Raw genomic sequence first — 23,744 nt, forward strand, 5'->3', positions numbered from 1 at the left:
CTTTGTGTCCTAAGAATATGATGGTATTTCGTTCTCCAGATGTTCCTTTCGTCGAGACACGCATCCACCATAATCACAGCCCAGATTCACTTTAATCTCGCACAATGTTCCCCCGTAGTCTATTATTGGATAAAATGGTCACATACTTATGTATACTAATTGTGCTGTCCTATGAGTGAAATACATACCTCTTACCCCCGTACCATCTCACAGTCTTCTTTCCGTCTCTCACAGTACATGCGCTTATGTCTATCACGAACGTTAATTAACATCACCTCCGATGTTAACAACGCGTATCGATATCCAGCGCGTAGCTCGACGGATCATTAGCTCTCGTATTTTACCATTACCTCTTTACACGTCGCCTTTCTTCTAAACTCTATCTCGTACACTATCTCCGTTAGTCCAGTATCGTCGTTATCCTAGCAAGTCTTTCACGGAGCCCTGAGTCTCGGATACTCTCTTTCGCCAGGTCTCGTAGCCGTCCATCATTTTCTCGTATTAATTATCGAGGCTCTTTTATCCGGCACATCGGAATTTTTGGTACTGCTTTCGTGGCAGCAGATACAGGGAAGAGGTAAAGAGGAAGAGGAGGAGGAGAGGGAGAACGCAGCAGAGGCTTTCAGGCTCGTTCTTCCGGTGCAACAACCCGGAATGCCTTCAGATCTCGTCCGCAAACGACGTCCGTCTTGTACGTGTCGGTACGTTACGGGCCATATCTCGTTCCCCTTAAGCCCCGTGCGCGTTCCATCCCCCGATATACCAATTCCACCCAGTGCTTTGCGATGGAACGTGAACTCGCTTCTGAGCCTTTCTCGTGTCTCATACACGCCGGGACACACGGAACGAGCCAGCGGAGAATCGGTTAGAGGAGGACCCGCACAGCGATAGTGCGACCGAGTAAGCTGCGAGAGAGATGACAAACGAGCGGCTCGCGATGGATAGAAAGAGAAAGAGAGCGAGATGAAAGGAGAGAGGAGACGAGGCCAGGGAAACGTCGAGCAGGAGGAACCGGGCCGTGGAACGTGCACGCGGGAAAGAGAGCTCCTACCCGAACACACATCCACGGTTCCACACACACGGAGAGGAGAACGCAGAACGAGAACCGATGCGGCTGTCGCGAGGAAGAAGAGTCGACGGGGGCAGGGAAGGCGGCTGGTTGGAGTGTCAGGAACGAATCCAGAGGGGGATAAAGAGAGAGAGAGAGGGAGAGAGAGAGAGAGAGAGCACGAGCGAGCCCGGCGATGCGACGGACGGTGCGAACGTGGAAAAGAGAGAAGAGGAAGAGCTTAGAGAGAACGAGAGCGCGCATTATAAACGAGAAAGACGGCAAGGAGAGAAGGACGAACGGAGCGAATCGAGAGAACGAGCATAAGTGAAAGAGGATCGAGAGAGCGTGTATATACGTGCATCGCGGACGAAGAAGAAAGAGAGATGACGGCAGAGGCGAGCAAAAGCACGAGTGAGAAAGAAGAAGCGTAGCTACAGCTATACAGCTACAGAGAGGAACGAGGGACACGGCCAGATAGAACTCGAGCTTCGAAGAGTAGTAGCGCGTGCTCACAAACTCAGCCAGCGCCTCTCGCACAGCGTGTGTCTCCCCGACGTCCCCCTCCTCTCCTCCCTTGATCCGCCGGTGGTACGCTTCTCTCCTATGCTCTGCTACGCGCGTTCGTCGTCGTCGTCGTAGTCGTCTCACTCATCTCTTGGCCCCGCGTCCGCCTAACCAACCTCATCCCACCTAGCCTTTACCATTTCCTCCTCCTCCTTCTCCTCTCTCTTTTCCCCGTTCCTGCCACGCTCTATCTCGGTCCGCTGCTACGCTTCTCTCCCGGTCCACCCACCCACCGACCCACGAAACCGCTCGTTCCCGCGCGTCGACTCACCCCACGTACACCAGAGGCTCACTCCCTATTACTCGGCTCTGCTGCACCGTTCTCTCTTTTTCTTGCCCTCCGCGTTTCTTTTTCTTCCTTTCCTCCGTCACCCTTTCCTCTACCGGTTATGCTCCCTTCGTTTACGCGTTTTCTTTCTTCGCGTCACGCGAAGAAAGGTATACATAAAGAGAGGTGCAGGGGAGAAGTAATCTTTTCCCCGTGTTCTCTCGTGGCCCTTCTTCGTTCTTTCGATCTCTTCCCATCTCTTCACCCTTTCGCGTCGTCCTCCTTCAACTCGCCACGACCTCCTCTCTTCGTTCGTGTCACCGCTGTTCGGTCGTTGGTTCGCTCGTTCAACGGCTACGAGCAGCATAGGCGTCCAGAGCCGGCCGACGCGACCGACAGCCAGCTCTCCGCGATTATCTTTTGTCCGATCGTACATACGTGCGTGTGCACGTCGCTCCGCAGTATGCTTGTTGCGCGCGGGATGAAAGCGCGAGCAGAGAGGCGCACGCAGTGGATACCGGATACACATGCTCGTTTTAGTTTCTCTCCTCCATGCATCTGTCTTCCTCTTCGTCGTCGTGGTCGACGTGCTCGTTCGTACTTCTCGTTGCTCTCCATCGCCGTCGTCGTCGTCGTCGTTGGCTCGTCGTTGGCTCGTCGGTCCTCTGTATGCATGCATCTGCGAGTGCCGCCGCCAGCGTAGCGCCACGCCACGCCACGCCACGCCACGCCACGCCGCGACGCGACGCGACGGCTAGAACGACGAGCTTTATATTATCGTCGCTCCCGGCGATGCCGCGCGTAGCACGGGAACCAGTAGCGGTAGCGGTCTGCTCTTCTTGCGGCGCAACAGAGAAAGATGGAGCTCTGGAACGATGGAAAAAGAGGTGCAATGGGAAACAGGCAACGAAAGAGAGAGAAAGAGAGAGGAGACGGAGAGTGAGAGGGAAGGAGAACGCGGCGAGTCTGGAATTTTGCACAGCTCTGCGGGTCTCGATGGCCGGGAATATGGGTATTATCGGTGGGATGCTTTTTGAAACTGTAGCTCGTTTGGTCCTCTTTCTCCTCTCACTCCTCCTCTCCATCTCCACCTGCATATCCTCCCACCTCCTCCTCCACCTCCTCCTCCTCCTCCTCCACCATGGCGCTCGGCTCTTCTAGGAGGTTGTAATTATTTGCGCGCGTGTGTGTAGGCGCGTTACGCGGTCGCGTAGTTCGATACAAAAGTAACGCTGTCGGGCATGCGGCAAATCGGCGGTTCGTCGACTCGACATCGGTTTCGTATAACGTATCTACAATATAGGTAGCGACGTACGTATCTTGCTGTGTGTACGAATGTGTTGAGCACGGTGAACGAGATATATGCTCGAACGAATCTTTATACCTGATAGCTTTTGGTTAAGCCGCGTGTGTACGCTCGCATTCGCGTGCACGCATGGACCATCCGTAATTACAGGGAATATCGCGTCGGTGTTTAAAGCGCGCTCTAAACCGAGACAACGCTAACCGAACGGTACTTTACGAAGACCTTAAAACCACGGGACATACCGGCAACTATAAATAAGGCGAGGCGCGCGAGTAACACACGCGTGCCTTCGTGCATGCCCACAGCATGCTATTGGATATCGCGCATAGAGAAGCAAAACCTAACCTAAACGCTAATCGAGAAGCTTTCTGGGAAACACAGGTTAAAGCGGTGGGGATTTGGGTAACTTGTATTGGAAGTTTCAGTTTCAGTTGTTTTAATGTAAACTACGTTTGTGAACATCATGATAAGTACATTTTTGTACATTTTTTGATTTGAACGTTACAATATTAGAATTACCGAAATAGAAATTGTGACTCATATCAGATTTTTGTTTTTTCAAATACTAAAAAATATAGCTGTTTTTGATCTATATATAGAGAGAGACAGGTTTTTAGAAACAATTGATTTTAATTATTTTTAAAAGGCGTTAGTTGAACACAATGGCAAATGTCAAATGGAAGATGGGTTTTGAACATGCACAGGTCGAGAATACACTGACAAGTAGATTTAGCGAAGGGTAACGCGCGCGCGTCTAGTTTGCTTCTCCTCGCCTTTGCCAGCCCGTTTCGCTCGCTACTTTATGATTTACTATCGTGCCGTTATCCGGTGCACACTCAAGACACGTTTCTTTCTGTTTGATTCCGCAGGAGTTGGAGTGACGAAGGAAGTTCCTAAGAGGTTTCGGTACAATGTCGACAGCCTACAGGGTGAGTTACTTAAAATCCTTCAATTTTTTATATTCGCGCATATATCTCGAAAAGTGTCATAACTCAAAATAATTCAGTTCTGTGTTAGAAGAATACGAAAATCGTCGATAAGGAATTTCAAACGAAAAATTAGAAAAGCATTATTTGACCATCCTTCAGAATTTATAGTAGTCACGGTATAGTTTATACTAGAATTTATTTCTTCTGTTAATATTATTTATTTAGTAAATAACTTTTTCTGTAAACTTCCAAATAGTTTTTCGTTCTTCCTGCGAAGCTTGTTTCAGTCTGTGTGAGTTCACTTTTGAGATACACGCGTGGTATATGTACCTATCGTGTATACGGTAAAATGGGTCAGACCACAGGAAAGTGTAATTTAAAATAAAACACGAAGCTCAATTTTCTAAATAAACGTCGAGGTTCCAGAGATTAGACCGTAACCGTTATTATATTTTATTAAATGGAAAATTTCAACCCTCGAACCGTGTATCGGTTCTTATTACGAAAGCTTAAATATTTTCAGCCAGTTTTTGAGTCTATTCTGGCGAACCTAAAATTTGGCTATCCTTGCGGTAATGACCGCCACGAGACGATCGGATTAAGTTTATCAGATGTTTCTCGATGGATACTTAGCACGTTAGCGGCGGTGAACTCGCGATAACGGTTTTCCATGCTTCGTTTGTTGCGTGTAAATCACCCGTTCCGTGGCCACGTATAATTTGTACGTTATATGCTCGACACTCGGCAACCCTTTCTATGAATACCGCTTCATCGTTCGTGGACGCGTGTATATGCGTATAAACGTATGTATATATATTTGTGTGTAAACTCCCGCGCGCGCGCGCATCAACTCCCCTCCTTTAGCTAGTGCAGCCTCGTTATCTGTGCGAGAAAGCTCGATTGATGTCGTTTCACGCACCGACGATCTTTTTGGATTTTGTATCAGTGCTAGCAAAGGGATGAGAGGGAGTCTAGGTCGAGATTAATGTGAGGATATTTTGCTGGCAATTAGCGAAAGTGGAAAGTTCCGTTTGCCGGTGCAACTACCATGACAGGATTTTCCAATTTCGTCAACATCGTTTTCTGTAAATGTTGGTTTCTTCATCGAAACTTGGAATTTGGCATTTTTGAAGATCCGTTTCCGAACAAGATTCGGACTAAATGTATTTTTAACATTTTCTGTGGATATTTGTGTTAATTCTTTCGCTATGATACCTTCAGAGTCCTTTACGGTGAAAGGGTTGAAAGTTAGGACGTTAAACGACGCGAAATTCATGTTTAAATTTTACTTCTTCTTCTTCTTACCTCTTCTTTTAATTCTTCTAATTTTAAGAAATTGTGTCGAAATAGAAATGAAAGAAACATACCTCTTCTTGTTGCATTCTACTATATAATCCTATTATCTACATGCGTGTAACATATTTGTATTATAAATGTTCATAAAACTGTATCAGACGCTATTTATCAGAAGTATTTTCCCTTCTCGTATTTACGTAATAAAAGATTAAATATGCAAAACTCGGCGTTTCTTTTTTTCTCGGAAATAAATAAATCGTTGAAAGAAAAAAGCAGAAAGACGATGAAACTGGAATATACTCGTTGCTGTGGGCATTACGTTCCGTGGGCACGTCGAACTCCCGCGAGTCGTATAATTTGTCACCGGATGACGTCAACGGACAGTTCTGTTTCTTAGGCGGCACAAACGTACTTACGTGTGCATCGTGATTACTGCATATACGCTCATGCTGCACCTTGCGCATGGAAATACAGGAATACGAGGTAGCGTGTTCGCGAACTCGCTGGAATGAGTCCACTCGCCTCGTTTCTCCAACGACTCCGGTTCCTCGTCGCTGATCGAACGTTCCACCTACGCCCTTTCACCTTCTTTCTATCTTTCTCTGTTACTAGTGTAAGTCCGCATTGACGCTTCCTGTCTTTCTCTAAAGGTGTGTTCCTCGCCGATATTCGCAAATTACTTGGATAATCTGATTAATTTATAGTAACAACAGTTGGGTCCGATTGATGTGTACAAATGAACGATGAATTAATTAATAATTAGAAATAGAATTTACTAGCTTTTTATGGTATCAGCAAGCTATAAATTGAAACTACCTATTAGAAAACGTAACAGTAATATTCTTGACTATTTGCTATATCATTATGTATTATATGTACCTACAATTACTGCTTAAATATTACACTGCTTCTTGCATTAACTGGCAAGTTAAGTAAGAACGGTTTTTCTACTAACTTAGGAAACCTTTTTAATCAGACCCGCAACTCAAAACCTGCGCGAAAGAATCTGCAAATAGGGAACTTGTCAAGTAACGAAATAGTTCTACAAAGCTTGTGTCGCGTTCTATTTAGTTGCCGCGTTCGGTAACGTTAACTGACGTTTAATGCAACTGGCAATAAGTTCCACTTTCGGCTAACCTGATATGTGCGGGAATATTGGCACGAGAGAGGATTAAAGTTTTTCGAAAGTAAATTAACAATATGTAATGATTTATTCAAATCTTACTCGATTTTGAGATTGATAATTGACTGACAGACTAAAGGATATAAAATTCTTCGGTTGACAAAATGGTAATTCTTCGGTTGAAAAAATGGTAATTATTCGATTAAAAATGGTAACTATTCGGTTAAAAAATGGTAATTCTTCGGTGGCTAAAATTATGATTGTTCGGTTGATAAAATTATGATTCTTCGGGTGACAAAATGGTAATTCTTCGGTAAAAAAAAAAATGGTAATTTTTCGGTTAAAAAATCGTAATTTTTTGGTTCAAAAAATGGTACTTCTACGGTTGAGAAAATGGTACTTTTTCGGTAGAAAAAATGGTAATTCTTTGGTTGAAAAAATGGTAATTCTTCGGTTACAAAATGGTAATTCTTCGGTAAAAAAAAATGGTAATTCTTCGATTGCTAAAATTATGATTGTCCGGTTCACAAAATGGTAATTTTTCTGTAGAAAAAATGGCACTTTTTCGGTAGAAAAAATGGTACTTTTCGGTAGAAAAAATGGTAACTCTTCTGTTAAAAAAATGGTAATTTTTTTGAGTAAAGAAAATTGTTATTCTTCGGGTGACAAAATGGTATTTCTTCGGTTGCTGAAATTATGATTGTTCGGTTGGCAAAATGATAAGTTTCTGTAGAAAAAATGGTACTTTTTCGGTAAAAAAATGGTAATTTTTCGGTTGAAAAAATGGTAATTCTTCGGTTGATAAAATTATGATTCTTCGGTTGATAAAATTATGATACTTCCGTTGTTAAAATTTTTATTCTTCGGTTGCTAAAATTATGATTCTTTGGTTGACAAAATTATGATTTTTCGGTCGAAAGAATTATAATTCTTCGGTTAAAGAAATAGTAATTCTTCGGTTGATATAATTATGATTCTTCGGTTGATAAAATTATGATTCTTCGGTTGATAAAATTATGATTCCTCGTTTGATAAAATTGTAATTTTTCGGTTGAAAAAATTGTAATTCTTCGGTTAAAGAAATAGTAATTCTTCGATTGATAAAATTATGATTCTTTGATAGATAAAATTTTGATTCTTCGGTTGATAAAATAGTAATTCTTCGGTAGAAAAAGTGGTACTTTTTCGGTAGAAAAAATGGTAATTCTTCGGTTGAAAAAGTGGTAATTCTTCGGTTGAAAGAATGGTGATTCTTTGGTTAAAAAAATGGTAATTCTTTGGTTAAAAAGGTGGTAATTTTTTGGGTAAAAAAAATGGTAGTTTTTTGGGTAAAAAAATGGTAATTCTTCGGGTGACAAAATGGTAATTCTTCGGTAAAAAAAAAATGGTAATTTTTCGGTTAAAAAATCGTAATTTTTTGGTTCAAAAAATGGTACTTCTACGGTTGAGAAAATGGTACTTTTTCGATAGAAAAAATGGTAATTCTTTGGTTGAAAAAATGGTAATTCTACGGTTGAAAAAATAGTAATTCTTCTGTTAAAAAAAATGGTAATTTTTTTTAGTAAAGAAAATGGTAATTCTTCGGGTGACAAAATGGTAATTCTTCGGTTGCTGAAATTATGATTGTTCGGTTGGCAAAATGATAATTTTCGGTAGAGAAAATGGTACTTTTTCGGTAGAAAATGGTACTTTTTCGGTAGAAAAATGGTACTTTTTCGGTAGAAACAATGGTAATTCTTCGATTGCTAAAATTATGATTGTTCGGTTCACAAAATTGTAATTTTTCTGTAGAAAAAATGGTACTTTTTCGGTAGAAAAAATGGTAATTTTTCGGTTGAAAAAATGGTAATTCTTCGGTTGATAAAATTGTGATTCTTCGGTTGAAAAAAATGGTAATTCTTCGGTTGACAAAATGATAACTAATTCTTCGGTAGACAATGGTAATTTTTCGGTTGACGAACGGTAATTAATTATTGACTTCTTTGAGTCGCTACATTTATTTATATCTGTCGGAGATGAAAAAACATTGGGGTCTTTCTTTTAAAAATGTTTAGGGACGTTTGTTCAAACTGCCGACTTCGTTTACAGTTTTAAACTGTTTTAATATCGTTATAGTTAACTAATTATAAAAACATAGTTGGATAAATTTATTGCAAGATATAGCTTTTAGCGGCTTTAACTGCATTTCACTTCAAATACTGTAAACGCGGTTTCAAATAAACCTTTTATATTACCTTGATTTGAAAGAAATTACCAATTTTACTTTCGCGCTACGGTTCGTGCGGGGCGCGGGACGTGACACTTGACTATTAGGAATTGTTTGTTATTGCGTATTAGTTTTTAAAAATCAATTTAATCTTTTCACGATACTCTGTTATACGTAACTATGACGATTACAAAGAAACACTGCATTTACATTTATTCGTATCTAAGTTTTCAATGAAATCTTCTCACATACATCTTGTCAAAAGTAAGCAATTGTTCGCATACTTTCGAATTAATTCTTTGTATCCTACTATCTTCTACTTTCTACATTCAGTTCATTTCAATGTTTCAATTGTAGAAAGTATTTCAATGTCCATACATAGATAAACATTTTGCAAGCATCGTTCGTGAACACTAGTCGCGAACACGTTTGCTAGCGAGTACACGCGCCTTAACATTAAACGACGTCTGGGAGAACGCTCCGTTGCATATATTACGCGATCACGTTCGCTCGTGCCTTTTCACGTTCGTCATCCACAAGTTTCCTTTTTACCGTTTTATTCGAAAATAAGTGGCCAAAAGGGAGGAAAGGTTGGTTTTCTCTGCCTGGTGTTTCGCGTTCACTTTGCGTCCCTCTCGATGCCGCGACCGAATTTATGGCGGAGATAACTCGGGCTAAGTACGATCTTAAGCGACTGGAGGGGCGTAAAATATTTTATGGTTACAGTAAATTTTATCGGTTTATATCTCTGCTCTGTTAGCTTCGTATTAATATAAGGTGATCTTCGCCGTAGAAACCGATGCGACCAAGCGATATTTTAACGAACGAATCAGCTTCGTTTGCGCGATACCGACGCGATTAGTAAATCGGATACCTGGATCGTTTCATTAAAGCTGTCAATTGGCTTTAAATTTCTTCTGCTCTTTCTCCCTGCTCGTTCGATTTATCGGTCACATTTAGTCGCTTATTATACCTTCACGGTAGTTTATTTAATAAAAAGGGAATGAAAGAAACGGGGTAAAAGAACAAGGAGAGAGAAATAACTTGGCGTTTAATGAGAGTTCATCGCCCCTCTACACTTCCTCACGAAAATATTTAAAGCTACTGTACAGAAAACTTTTATGTCCATATTATATGTGTTGTATAAAACATTTTGGAATTTCATTAGCAAGATATTTATTGCAATAGTATATTTAGCAACAGAAATTATACACCTATTTACAGCATGAACAGACATGCTAAGAATACAGTAAGTGTCAAAATCATGAAAATTGACTCTTCAAATACCTTTATGACCTCTCTGAAGTATATAACTCCATTAAATATTTTCTGGCTTTTACGTATATTTTCACATTTCTTTCAGATTTGATCAACTGTAGTCGAGTCTCGTTACACGATCAATCAAATTTCACCATGTTTCGTATAACAAATAATATACTTATAAAAGGTATCTACAATTGTTTGAATACTTTGCTGGAACTGTGCATATCATACACCCTTTTTCTCTTCCTCTTTTTTCCTAGCTCTTGTTTCTACCACTTTTATTCCAACCTCGCGACGATTCACTTCGTATCCGAATGCAAATCCCATTACTTTTTACCCTTTGTTTCTTCGCGAGCCGTGTCTCTTACACTGGCCGCTCAAGAGCAGCGATTTTAAAATTCGCGCTTCGTGCGCGTCACCGTCCACCGAGACGCGACTCGAATCGGTAACTTGCTCGTCTTTTCGGATACGTTCGAGGATGAGAAGCCCCGAAAATCGTGACTCACGCGAGTATTTGTCCGCTCTGCGACCTCGAGCTCTAGTCGAAATTTTAAGTAGTACGCTGCTATGCTCTCACGTAATTTCCAATATGTTCTTCAACCGTTCTCTGCGTCAACTCCAATCGAAATTTAACGAATTTCTGCATAATATCCAATGTATTCGCGAACTGCGCTCAAACGTCAAATTCAGCCGTTCTTTGCTCTTTTATCCTATCGCTATTAATTGTTTCTGTTTCTTAACAACGTTAAAAGACGCTGTCGCATTTGCATAAATTAGCATCGTTCACGCACTCGCCGGGAAGAAATGAATTAACTAAAAGGATACAGATGAGAATGTTGAAAAGGTCGTGTTTAGAGATAATTCACGATGGATTATCAAGAACATATTTTTCTCCGAATTTTGAAAGCAAGAGTCACGATCGTTTAAGTAAAAGGTCTGCGAATTTTATTAATTGCGTCTCTTAGTTATCGTACTTTATTCGTCTGCATATTATTATTCTCATTGTCGCACGTAATTTCTTTAAATACAACGTACTGCATAAAAATTCCTGCTATCACTCGACTGCCTCATCGACGAGGCCAACTAACTATAGCTTCATTAATTAAAGTGTACAATTTATTATCATTTCTTTCGTGTATTATAACTTCCTCGAAATTCAACAACTCACTATATTCTTAGGATACGTAACTCAATGTCACTTCCGCTACATCCACCCAATGCGTCACTCTATAGCACCGAAAAGTTTCTCAGCGTGTTGTACGCGTACACGTGACGAAACAACAAAAACGAACACACGCACGCTCCTAGCGGAGTTAATCTGAGTGCGCCAGTGTCACCAAAGGGTTAATTGGGAAGGAGCAGCGAGCCGCGAATACTACGCGAGGCTACCTTAAAAGCAAGCAGCGACGTTGGACCCGAGGCGAGTCGCGCGTTGGAAGCTGCCGGCGGACTAGCAAAAGATGAGAGAGAGATATGTACATATATACAGGGTGTATCAGAAAATTGGTGTCAAACTTTATGGCGAACTGCTCTTGGGAACCGGCAGAGAAATCTTAAAGCTGCGGATCATCTGTCTCTCGATACACGTATGATAGATAGATAATTTTTTTTTTTCTTAAGAAGTTCATTCGGAAGATTGTTAAAGATATGTACGTGTCTTTCGTTGTTCGAAGCGTTGTTTAAACTTCTACAGAGTTGTTGTCAAAATTGGCTGCTGTGCGAATCCGTTTTACGCTCACCGTACCATCTTCGCTGGAAGTTAGAGTCTAGCACAGTGAACCTTCATTTAGCGGAGTTGCGCAAGAAATTTACAAACATCCGGACATAAGCTGTCGAAGAATGGCGTTCGAATGAAGAATTGCTAGCCATGTCACCGCGAAGAGAATCGTGCACGACCAACAGTTGTTCCCTTGTCGTATAACATCTGTAAATAGGTAATATATCTTAGCAATTCCCAGATATTGGGTTGTCCGGAAAGTTTCTTTCGTTTTATAAGGAAGTGATAGACGCGCAATTATATTAGTTTATTGAATTATGCACGAACATAATAATAGAAATGTAAGGAAATGGATCATACCCAATTCAATAAAATGATATAAAACAGAAATTGTTGTTCGTCTATCATCATCTTATGGAAGAAAAGAAACTTTTCGGACAACCTAACATAATATACAGTAACCCACGCTCTTAGGAGAACGTCTTGTAAATCTCAAACTACCGATGTTCGAATCCACGTTTATCAAAGGCTTCTTCTTTCTTCCGACGAATACCACTTGGAATTTTGCAGCAATTTTCTGAAACACCCTGTATAGAGAGGAAATCAGAGAGAAAGGGAGAAGACGAGACCGAGGGACAGGCGCGGCGAGGTACAACGAGAGAGAGCCGGTGGAATCGTTGCGGACGCATGAAACGGCGTTAGCTGCGCACGCCACCGTCTCCGCCGGAAATTATGCCAGCTCTCCGTTTCTACGTTCGGTGTAAACGAACCGAGGTAACGCCGGCCGGCCAGCGTCGACCATGCCAGTGCGGAACACGCCCCCAGGAACTGCGTTTCTCGTGGGCGACGGCCTGAAATATCGAGCGCCTTGCCCACGTACACACGCGAAAACGATGGAACCCGACCGACTGTCCGGAGAGAAAGAGAGAAACCGGCCTCTCTCCGGCGGTGGGTTGCCCGGGACGAAAACGAGAAGGAAGCAGGCAATCGGGACAGGTTCGACGCTGGATACGAACGATCGTTGCAGAGAAAGAGAGAAATATTATAGAAGAGGGTGGGTCCCAGCCAGCTTTCCAGGGATAATTTTCCATCCTCCTGACCCTTCTTCGGTTAAGGAAAATCTCGACCGGAATACCGCGTTCCTGTTCGCTACGCGCACCCACGGAACAGTTTAGGGTGAAGGAAACTACGTTTCGATGTATCAATGAGTCGATGATGCTTGTGGTAATGTTGAGTTTCGCGAGATAGAATGGGCGAGGTTTATGTTCGTAGATACGCTGAGTCGAATTGTTCTTGGAGATTCTTAGGTAAAGAGGATTAAGAACGGTTTCTTTGTTGCGTCTACCATGAAGATGCAACAGACTGAGAATAGGGTGAGATTGGAAAGAACAAATTTTGTCGTAGTTTGGTAACATTAGAATCAACGTGATCTGTGTTAATATCGATCTGCTCTAAAATTGTTACGAATATGGCTTTTTAAAACTTACCTCGCAAGTTTCTGTCATCTCTTCATGATGAATGAATTTATGGAAGCGAGACGCTTATTCCTCTAGAATTAAACGTTAGATTACAATTACTAAGGATGCGTGTCCTGATGAATAAAACATTTCAAGATGTAACGATTCTCATAATAATCTATATACATGTTTGACCATTCCGACGTATCCTTCAGAACGTTAGTTCATTATAAAAGATCCATTACAACCGTTCTCTTAATCATGTACCTGAATAATGTAATTCAAACACTTGCAAAAGTAGAATCGGCCAATTTGCTTGCCCAAATACTGAAATACCCTACAATAAAATAACATTTATGCATCTACATATTTTACTATTAATTATCCAATAATAAAAAATGGTGTAATTCCTTTCAACAGTAGAACTACTGTTAAAAGTATTGTTAACACGAAGCTATTCCTACTAAAACCAGTCAAAAAGATTGGTCTTTAAAAAATACGTAATAATAGAATATTTTTATATTTATTGGTCTAGTACTTTCTTACAGAAGCAATTCCATGTTATGTAGTACATTTAATTACTATTATTAATCCATCTGGGACCATGATGATCGACCTGAACGAGGGTTGACACATTTATAAAATTATAGAACCAGTCATTTTGACTGCTGTGCTATTTTTAGCTTTAGCATCTAGCCATCGATCGGGAATTTTCCTGATAACTGTTATCATCATACTGAATGATACGCGGTAAAAATTAAAAAAACGCGTGGCAAGTTGTAGGAAACGAGGAATCTGGTTAATTGGGGTTCGATAAACAGATTGCAGAACCCTTTTACACTTTGACTGGTATTGGTATGAGTAGCCTTGGTACAAAATTATTTTGATTTTGAATACATAAAAAGCAAGATAAAATTCATTATATTATTATTTTAGTTATCGTTGCGAAAGTCATTATATCATTACGGAAAGAAATATAACACGAAGTAGGAAGTTCAAAATAAAATTGTAAAACCAGCCAATTTGAGTGGTGTGGTAGTTGTAGTGTTAATTAACCAGCCTCTATTGCCTCATCAAACGATCGACAGATTAATCAGAATTACACGGCACATAATAGGCAAAGAGTTAAAGGAACCGCTGCAATAGAACGTTAGCTGAATGCTGTAAAAGCCAGGGTGGTTATCGTTGTTATATTATCGTTTACCTGGCTCGCTGTGAGATCCAAAATCAGTAAGATTTTTAAAGCGTTGCGATCATGTACGCGCATGTTACATGGTCACGAAGTTGGTTCCCGGATCAAAAAAGTTTATGTTATGTGGGTGGACGGCTTAGAGAGAAAATTAGATGCTGGCAAAAAAGAGGGAAGAAAAACAACGGTGGGGAAGTTTCGAGGGATAATTTTCCGCCTTCCTAGCCTGTGGCGGCTACACGACCAGAGGAAACCCGGATACGAGTCGAGCTGCACGCAGCTTTTTATAGTTTCTTAGCGTGGAAACGCTGTCCTGAAGCAGGTTGCGGGTTGACGCATCTATTACGAAAGAAGTAATTTAATCGGCGTTCCGTGAAAAAAATTGAGAAACCTGTTATTAAAGCTTATCATTAAACTTTGACGCATCGTGTTTACTCGATCTTCTCAAGAATACGAAAGTTTGAAAAGCTTTTGTTTCTTGCGAATTGTGCAGTCTATTATCGGTTATTAATCAGTAGAAGATAAAACGCGCAATATTGTATCACAATATAAATCGCAATGTAAACTTTCCACACGACTGTGTTAGTTCTTTTCAGAGACAAACATGGTGTTTCTGTTGGCGTTGTTTTATAGCATGTCGTAGGATTTAAGAAAATGTAGCATGTACGTATAACATTTAGAAATCCTAGCTTAGTATTTTAAGTACATTTGATTCATGGCAGAATTTTAACATAAGCGATACTATAAAGCAATGGGTGCAATTCTATCGCTTTATGAATTTAACTTCGGTTTATGCAGAGAGTATCAAATGTGTGTGCGAACAAAGCGCATGAACTTCAAAGCTTTTTTAAGGTGTTGCTTAACACTCACATCACCTGGTCACATATGTATATAAATATTTGCAGATAAAATTACAATTAAAGACAATAATACGCTCGTAATTCGATTCCAATAAAAATCGACATTAACTTTGCCAAAAACACCTCTATGCATTTAATAATTGCAAAATAAAAAAAAAAAAGAAGAAAAAAAAAATATGGAAATCCGTCATTTTGACGAGTTTGGTAGTTCTAGCGTTAAATTTCAGCGCTATCAAACAGTCGAACCAAATGAAACATCGATTCCAGTGCGTGAACGTGTGTACTGTACGATAATTTCGTTGGGAATCATGCGATTGTTTACTTAGCGTTGCGCGGCGATTCTTTCTCGTTTATTTTCAAACGCATTCGCGGCCCATCGATAAGCGAAAATTACAGTAACGCAGCAGGCCGAACGAGTTACGAGTGCTTTTTAATTGCACGCCTGCTCCCGATAAATCGGTTTTTATTTCGTTCGTTCCACGCCGAATACGAAACTGCTTGCTCTCCTCGCTGATTTTTGTCTCGGATCCACTGCGAGCTTGGGACGATATCGTTCGTGGCTAAGAGCATCGCTCGTGTTTTAAATAGTCGGCTTAAATTTTGATTTTCAACTTTTTAGCAGGCGGAATTACCGGCTAACTGGCGCGGGAAATTAAACCGCCGATTCACCTCTTATATTTCGAGCAAGTTTCACGCGTTAACATCCAGTTAGCTTGCAGCTCGCACGGTGTGCGTTTTTCCACGATTTTTTTTTTTTTTTTTTCACGTTTCTAGTTACATCACCTACGATTTTTCTTTTCTTTTTTTAGAACCGTTCCACTTGAACAGATACGGAATATTCTTTCTTGTTACTTTTGCTTTTAATAAATTTAGAAATGTCTAGTGTGTCATCGCGTGGCTACAAGTTATCGGCAGATTAATAAATTTGTTTGCGTAATAGGTACAAGCTCGACAAGCAATAAACCGAACGACGTTTTACGCGTAAATTTTACAAATTACAAGCCACCTCGTTATCTTATCTGTCTTGCAATTTATCAACTCATTAACATACACCGCTCGTAACAATTAAAGCATTGTTATTACCAATTACTTTGTTGTAAGTATGTAGACAGAAATTAAAGGAATTATACACACTAGATAGTCGGCATGTTATAATTATTTTACAAAATATAGAAACGCGAAGAACGAATAGAAAGATTAAAGCGACACGGATGGCAGTCCTTTGAATAATTCGAGTAACGCAAAAATAAGAACGTTATCCGATTTTAACACCAGAATTAACGATAGTTAACGCGAAGCTATTTCTACTAGAACCAGCGCAAATGCCTGGTCTTTAAAAAATGCCTAATAATAGAATATCTTTATGTTTATTGATTTATTACTTTCTTACAGAAGCAATTCCATGTTATGTAGTACATTTTTCGTATTATCAATCCATCTGGGACCATGATGATCGACCTAAACGAGGGTTGACACATTCATAAAACTGTAGAACCAGTCATTTCGACTGCTGTGCTATTTCTAGCGTTAGCATCTAGCGATCGATCCGGAATTTTCCTCATAACTGACATCATCATACTGAATGATACGGGGTAAAAATTTAAAAGACGCGTGGCAAGTTGTAGAAAACGAGGAATCTGGTTAATTGGGTTCGATAAACTGATTGCAGGACCCTTTTACACTCTGACAAGTACCAGTCATTTTGACTGATATTGGTATAGGTAGCCTTGATGCAAAATTATTTTCAGTTTGAATACATAAAAAACAAGATAAAACTCATTATATTATTATTTTAGTTATCGTTGCGAAAGTAATTACATCATTGCGAGGAAAAAATATAACAGGAAGTAGGAATTTTAAAATAAAATTGTAAAGCCAGTCAATTTGACTGGTGTGATAGTTCTAGTGTTAAGCGTCGAGAAATATCCAAGAGGATCCCAGAAGATTCGTTAATTTTTTCGCGAATCAGCGCCATTTCCGTGCAGTTTTATCAGCGATCAAGCGCCTTCTGTTCCTCTGCTGATGCTGTTCTGATGGAGCAGGTCTGTGGCGTGGAAAGAAGCAGCCTTTAAGCAGTAATTCGGCGGTGCAGAATGCAAAAGTCGAGTCACGGCGGAGGAAGACGGTTGCGGAGGAAACGCGATAAAAGAAGGGGACTGACGATCGGGTGAAAAAGGAAGAGGAAAAAGGCGGTCTCGGTGGTGGTGTGCTTGTTTGCAACGAAGATCCTGAGAGCGCGCGAAAAGAGGGACGGAGACGGTGCGGAACCAAGAACGATAAAGATGGCGTAGAATCGCCAGAGAACCAGAAAGAGAGGACAAGAGATAGGATGAAGAGGAGACGATTCTTTTGAGCCCCGGCCAAGTTTTGTGGCCTGTTGGCCGGCTCGTGGAATCCAGTCGCAGGCGATTTCTCGTCTCTGCGCCTTTTAACCGTACTACGTGTCGCGTTCGTGTGTGCACGCGTGCAGGCATATGTCTGCAACAGTGCAACCGAGAGGAAGCGTAGCGTGCGTGTATACAAGACGAAGAGGCCACAGCACGTACCACGTTGTGTGTATTTGAAAGAGCGCGAGTGAGTAAAAGAGAGAAAGAGAGAGAGAGAGAGAGAGAGCGTACACGAGAAGGAGACGAAGGAATGAGAGATCGGTGACAGAAAGAGAGGCAAAAGCGAGGAGAGCGACAGAGTAGCGAGGATGCAAGGTGCTGGCAGACGAAGAGAGACGACGGAGGAGGGAACGAGAAACCGTACACGTTTATTACACGCTGTCCCTTGGATCGCGCTACAGCCGCTGGCAAGACGTTCCATTAACGTCGCTCGGTACCTACGCAATTATTATACTTCCTTGTACAGCGCGTTTAATCGCGTGCGCCACGGTTTTCTTAATCCACTGGTCGATGCGAGTGGGTGCTTCGCAGCTACATCGATATTCTCGTTACAGTTGCGCTAGTGATCGTCGTCGTCGTCGTCGTCGTCTTCCTCCTTGTGAGCCTTTTAATGGAAAGAAACGAAGAAAATGTCGAAGATAACGTTTCAGTGATTAGTCAACGACGAGCCACGGTGGTTAGGTGTTGTGTGTTCGTTCGACTCTCTTTCTCTTCCTCTGTGTTTCTCTCTTTATAGTTGGATGATGTGTAACATGCAGAGTGTAGTTCCACGAGTACCGTCGCGACGCGTGTACAACGATTGATACGATCCAGGTTGCAGAAGCCGCGCGTGTGCACGCACGCTGCTCCTCGCCAGTTCCTCTTGGTACGTATTATTACAGACGTGGTGTACGCGATCGCGATACGCTGTTGTACCAGGCAAGTTGCTTTCAACGAACTGCATTTCCCTGTGTCGATTTTACGCAGGCTTGGCTTCGATATGGGAGAGGCTGGATGACGCTGCAACTGGGAAACGCGTAATGTGGTATTCTTTCGTTAATTGATCGGCTATGCTGTTTGCACGGCGGCTGACGCTTTGATATCAAACTCAGTCGCTGTAAGCGTTGTTTCTCAAGGAAGTGGATATCTCGCGATGAGACAAGTATAAAATATAATTCGATGAGGCAAAGATACGCGGCTGAAAGATTTATCGCTTTGATTGAGAATAGACTACGTCGGTAATTACAATCTCAAATTCAAATCGTGTTTCAGCGGTATTTTAGATTCCACTAATAAAACACATACAGCGTTTGTGTCTGTAAGTTTTGGACACTTGCCGCAATTTGGTAAAAGGTCGATATTTTTGTCACATTTTTAAAGTTACAAGCGAAAAACGTCTCCATAGATACTATTGTTCTGTTAAAAAATTGAAACAGGGATTATACCTGCGGGTTCCATGAATTTGATATCGATACTTCATAAAATCTATGTATTAGGTCGTCCGAAAAGTTTCTTTCGTTTTGTAAGGAAATAATGGGTGCACATTCTCCGTTTTATATTATTTTATCGAACTGCGTATGGTCCATTTTGTTCTATCAAAATGAAGAACATAACGTTCGACAGATTGGGTTTCACGTTTGCATAAAGATACGTCGTTGTAGAAGATGTGCCTGTAAAAGAAAGACACTTTTCGGACAACCTAATAACTACGGTGTTTAAAAAAGAAAAGAAACAGAATCCGATAACGTACATTGATGGGAAAAATCGCGAATGAAACGTTCCATTGGCACAATGTCAGCCCTTAGCTGGTTAAAAAGTTTCATTTGGGACAAATACATATTTTATGTATTTGCAATAATTCAGAAGCGTTAAAAAATTAATAAAAGCCGTCACATAATTTGTGCATGGCAGTGTATAGATGCACACGGACATTCGTATGTAACTGCAATGTCTTACTTAATTAGAAGTCCGTGGCGTGTAAACGAGACAAAGCCGCGAGTCGACGCATATTTTTGGAGCCGTGGTACGATTCGATCGTGACAGAACGTGGCGCGTCGCGATATGCGAAGCCGCAGAGAGAAAAAGAGAGAGAGAGAGATAGAGAGAGAGAAGGCTGGGGTTTACATTTTTAGCGTAGCTTGGCAAAGATCGACCCCGAGGAAGATTCATGCCGGCACGCCGTCGAAAACAACTTTTAATACGGCTTCGATCGGCGGAGTGCAATTCGAATTTAAATTGGCGCAGTCGAGTAGCGCGCGCCTAGCGCCGCTGCTCGTTACGAAACTTCGTTACTGCCGAGTATTTTCAACCCCGAAGATCTCGATGGCTCCGGGGCGAATCCATTAAAGGTAAAAGCTTCTCGTTTACATCTGCCGTTGCTCGCGTTCAGACTTTCTCTTTCTTTCCTTTCCTTTCCTTCGCCAGTCGTCGTCGTGTCTTCTTTTATCTCTGTTTCACGCAGGATGTTACGATTCCTTCGAAACGTCAGCTGGTTAGCGCGACGCTCGTTCCACGTTATTATCCGGTCAACCGATGTCATATCTCGATTTTCCGTTTTTTCCAAGATCGCCATTTTCAACGAGATGAAGCGTTACTTCTTCAGTTTAAGTTGCGATGCGCAGAGTCTGTACACTAAATTCCTGATAAAATTGAAGTCAGGCTGAGTCTGTGACCCTAAACCAGACGAAGATTAAAGACGGACACTTTATCTTAGAGAACATCAAGTTTGACAACTTGTCAAGAATATGTAGAGTTACCTGATCGAAACTGGAGAGGAGTAGACGTTCCCGATGTGAATGTGTATACGAATTTATTGTACATGGCTACTCTCTATCTGATGTGGTTTATTGATCGGTGTTGAGAATCTTTGGTGTGGATCTTGTTAACCGAAATAATGTTACAGGAACCCTAAATTTACACTTGGAATTAATATTAGAATAATTATATATTTATTTAATGGACGATTGCTAAGATATTCATCGATACACACTTGCACGCGTCTCACCGCTTTCTTCCATATCCGACTGTTAACCGACTGAACTGTTTACAATTCATCTGTTTTTGAGACGCCACGCACACACACACTTCCACACACTGATACTCACATACGAGTATCTCTGCTACGCATCTAACCTAGTCCAGCACAGAAAATTATACATATCTCAATAATTGGTTTACGCCTTTTTTAATTTTCATGTACTAACTCGAACGCATCTAAATTTTTGCTGTGATTGTTAGCTGATTGTGTGAAAGACAGCCATCCTTGTCCATAGACAACGCTGAGAAATCATAGAACATAATGAAATAGCGATCATGCTGTTAGAAGTGTAACCGCTTTAGAAATTCCTAATTTTTCAAACTTATGAGATTAAATAACTCGTTTCTTGAAAGATTGAGCGTATATCTCAATAACGAAATTAAGATATTCAAGGAATGTGTAGTCGAGAAATTCGACTTTTATCGAGTCATGTAAAGATTACGAGTTCGAAAATTACCTCCTATCGATAAAATTAGAATATGCATAAATGTTACGTTGTATAAGGTGTGAAAAATATTGAAACTAACTTGAACAACGTTGCGTATATCTGCGTTCGCAAGATTTTAGCTGTGTCGCCTGCATTATGTTCTTTTCCTTGAAAACGCGGAGCGATGAAGAGGCTGAAAACCTGTGCTGCTGGTACGTTGAATAACGCGCGCTGGCTGGAAATTCATTCAGGAAATCGGGGGACGTATCTCGTAACAATGGGCCGCGAGTGTACGAGGGCGAGAAATCGGCGATCGCGGCGTCGTGGCAAAAAAAAAAAAAAAAAAAAGAAAACAGGCGGACAATGCGGAAATGCAAGATGGGGAGTCGAGGCTTAAGTGCAGCTGCAGTTCAGCCGTGGAACGAGCTCCATACTCGCTCTCGTAATCGCGCCAGGACCGTACTTACGGACAGTATGGACAGATTCGAGAGAACGCCGACCGTGTCTCTACACGATGACCTTTTCCCGGTGCACCGTAGAAACCGCATCGATGACGCACTAGGTGGAACGACGATCTTACAGTTGACGTGTATTCGTCGTATTCATAATGAACAATGCGTAAACAGGGGATTTTCAACATTTTTCATTTCATGGCACACGTAAATCAAAATTACTAACCTTTAACGTCCGGACTTTTAACACATTGTTGACCGGTCACGGGTTAAGTGGTGTTCTCATGGCCAAACGCAGTCGACCGGCCACGAGTAAACTCGCGATGAGCTTTTCTTCGCATCAGCGTCGTTTTCTCAGCGCGATATTGGAGATGATACAGTGCAATTGTTGGTCAACATACCTCAAGCTGTGTCTCTCGCTTGTAAGACCCGTCAAGCTGCGTTCTTTGTTGTAAAAAAATGTCAACGATGACGGAACCTGGCAATGAAGAATCTTTCAATGAATTACACGCCGATGTTTTATCTGATAGTCCGAGTGATTGTGAATCGAGTTGTGGTGACTTGGAAAATGATACTGTATCAGAAGATAGCGAATCTGATAATAGGCCAGCAAAATATCATTAAACTTACGTGCATATTACGATACAACAAGCACAGGAAAGGGGTAGATCGCGCAGATCAGTTTTTGGCGAACGGCAGTATTCTACGAAAAACTTTAAAGTGGTCGAAAAAATTAGCATTTTTTCTGATAAACTGTACCTTGTTCAATGCATATAAAACGTACCGTACCTACCTGCCAAAAAATAAAACAAGATACAAAAAGTTTCTACTGGAAGTAGCTAGAGAATGGATAACTGTGGATTCCAAAGAACGCAGCATTGCACCTGACGCTTCTCGAATTTCTAAAACAGCTCCTTATAATGACGCGCCCTTCAGGCTTTCCGGACAACTGAGAAACCACGTCTTGGAAAAAATAGTCGCTGGCAGAAAAACAAATCCGACTAGAGCGTGTAGAGTATGCCCTTGAAAAGGAAAACACAGCGAAACTAGATATATTTGCGAAAGCTGTTGCGTACCATTACACGTAGGTGATCGCTACACTGTTTATCATAGGAAAAAGAAATACTAAAAGTTGGATAATAAATAAAATTTATTAAAGTTTATTTATATCGCTTTACCTGCACATGCAATTACGAAATAATAGCCGGTGACATGAGATAAATTCTCAGTAAAATCAACAATGTGTTAATTGTGAATATCGACCGGCAACTCCAACTTATTCTCATCATACTTCGACTTGCAAGTTTTTAAGCGTCAGATTTTAAATGCTGCAATGACGTGTAAATAATAGTATTAAAGTCATTCAAAACAATCTTTATTCACCTCGGAGGTAATACAATTTTGATTGCAATATTTATATTAATTATAATTGAGTAATTTGTGGAATTTTTTAAAACATTCATTCGAATGTAAACCGGGTTTGCGTTCACGGGTCTCACAGTACTCACAGACGAGTATTATTTTTTATTTGTAAACAATTATCGATAACGACCCAAAAATATATTTGGAGGGCTAATTTTCTACAGCACATCGAAAGATACGTTACATGGACGTTGTTCAAGACAGAGCATTCATGGAAGACGGTTATCGTTGCTTTTATTTGATAATCTAAGAGTAAAGGGATCGATATTCGTGAATAAATAATTAGATATTATAAGTTTCAATAATTCTTCCCTCTTTTCACCGGGTGAAAATTGTGGGTGTTGAGAGAGCGGCTGATAGGAGAAACGATTTTAACGCTGAGACTTGTAAAACTAATACAAAAATCACAATACACGTGGTTAATCTCTGCTATAATACATTTCACACACTTTGCTCGGCCGCCTTCTTCACCCATGCTTCTCATTTGCACTTACAGATGTACCTTTCATTCTTAATTACCATTGTTTCCCGTTCACACATTCACTCGCGAGTCACATTTACGATAAAAGCAACCGCACAGGTCTAAAACATAGATGTCGAAAGTGTAGGCAGCGACTCACTGGATTACATTTTCATTGGAAGGGTTTTACTCGTCGAGAATCGTCGGATGAACAATTCGAATTCAGCTAAAGATTGCGCGAGGATTGTTATTTCTGTCTAGTTTCTCACAGTTCACAGAGCTATGGTATCAAATATCTAGGATCTCGTGTATCAAATTAATTTTGAATTACTTGTCGATCGATCCTCCACA

General features: G+C 41.0%; 1 protein-coding gene across 20 annotated transcripts in view; it reads left to right on the top strand.

Annotated features, from left to right (window-relative positions):
- Positions 1-23,744, top strand: part of LOC122570392 (bromodomain adjacent to zinc finger domain protein 2B-like) — a 225,839-nt gene that overhangs the window by 49,919 nt on the left and 152,176 nt on the right. For 17 of the 20 annotated variants that reach the window (XM_043732668.1, XM_043732641.1, XM_043732762.1 and 14 more), the window contains one exon: positions 4,059-4,118. The gene's annotated coding sequence lies outside the window, so the exon portion shown is untranslated. Of the gene's footprint in view, positions 1-4,058; positions 4,119-17,684; positions 18,482-19,642; positions 19,944-23,744 lie in introns of those variants that run through there. The other 3 variants (XM_043732685.1, XM_043732695.1, XM_043732711.1) reach the window with 2 other exon arrangements.

The sequence above is a fragment of the Bombus pyrosoma genome, linkage group LG1 (assembly GCF_014825855.1).
Source record: "Bombus pyrosoma isolate SC7728 linkage group LG1, ASM1482585v1, whole genome shotgun sequence".
In the NCBI taxonomy this organism is placed as follows: Eukaryota; Metazoa; Arthropoda; class Insecta; order Hymenoptera; family Apidae; genus Bombus; species Bombus pyrosoma.